Raw genomic sequence first — 1,680 nt, forward strand, 5'->3', positions numbered from 1 at the left:
GAGAAACTGAAGGGATCTCTGTGCATCAGGGACCAGCCAGAAAACCTTTATTTTTACACTTTTAGTTCCCTACCTCTGCTTTTATGGATGCACATGATTTTTTGGCCCTCAGATAACACTAGCCTTATACTTATTGGTATGATTGTGTCAGTGACTTTACTGAGAGGGTCCAGAAATGTTTCAAATACCCCCGTGGGTAAATAATATCTACTTCTATTTGCAGATTAATGCTTTATTACTCTAAATCAGGGGTCTCAAACTGGTGGCCCCTTCTTTAATATGAAAGTTCAATGTTTACTAAGCAATATCTTCTGCATGTCCATGCTTCTTTGATTATAGCTTTGTGATGTTTTAGCTTGCTCTATGTTTAAAACTTTGCATTTGCTATTGTCGTTGAATCTGGTCGTCAGAAAAGTCCTTAGCAACATTTGGTAGCGTCGTTAACTCCTGTCGTTTCAAAGGAGAAGCAGAAGATACTGCTTAGAGGTACATAGACATGAACAAATGTTCAATGACTTGTTCAGTAGACATAGACCAAAGTTATAGGCAGTGGACACAAAAACATATTTTTGTCACAACTGGAACCCCACACAGCACAGCCTCAGCCAGATTCTGCCTTCAGTGGCCCAAAGGTAAATTGAGCTTGAGAATCATGCTATAAAAGTTCACGTTTGTACATGTAAACACTGAGAAACACCATCATTTCTATACACTATAAACATGGTCAGCTTGGATCAAGAGATGTGGGCTTTTATGTACATTTGGTTTTGCTAAACTTTAAACCTATTACAGTTTTAATGGCTGAATCTTGATAAGTGTCCTTCTCAGTTCTAAACTGAATACAAAATTTGTGTACCCTCAACAATCACAAAGTCATTGTTAACCGGTCCTGCTGGCGTTACAGCAACAAACACACAGGACACTTCAGCTGAAGTCCTACCACCTGCAGCTGCTACAGCCCCAATACCACCACCTGCAGCCCCAACAGCGACACCAAGAATGAACCTGACATCTACAACTACCTCCCCCCCACTATCTGTACCAGCAAACAGGACAGCAACAGTCCCTCCAGTCCCACTCGTGGGAAGGAAAACAGCTGTGAAAGATGCGAGTCAACAAGGTTCAAAATATTACAATTTGCCTGATGATCACTTACATGTGCATGTGTTCAAAAATTCTAACTTTTGGATTTTCTTATCAAACATGATTTCTTTTCTGAACCAGATTTGAGTCATCTAGCAGTCCTACAGGTCATGCTGACTAGCTATGTAGAGGTCAAAAATGAAACCATCACTGAGCTCATGAACCTGGTATGTAAAACAAAATGTATTTTAAAACAAATTAACAAAAGTTAGTTAAAACATTGTAAATATAATTTAACAAATGTCTGCTTTCTTTCTTTTTAGTTCTTCCAAGAATTGAAGCTGGATCCAACAACCCTCATGGCCACCATCACCAAAATCGAAAAAGTCAGAGATGATCCGTAGAAAGTTGTTTAGAGGACTATTTGAAAATGTCCTGCTATTAGAGAAATGATGCTGGTAGTATTGTTTCAGTATGACACAAGACAGCATTTGATTTGTTAGCTTTTAAAAAGTATTTAGTTTTTTTTTTCTTTTAGTGTTCCACAACAGCATTCCAGTGTGTTGATGGGAAAACACTTATGGCGCTGTACAATTA

The sequence above is a fragment of the Oryzias melastigma genome, linkage group LG4 (assembly GCF_002922805.2).
Source record: "Oryzias melastigma strain HK-1 linkage group LG4, ASM292280v2, whole genome shotgun sequence".
Taxonomy (NCBI): domain Eukaryota; kingdom Metazoa; phylum Chordata; class Actinopteri; order Beloniformes; family Adrianichthyidae; genus Oryzias; species Oryzias melastigma.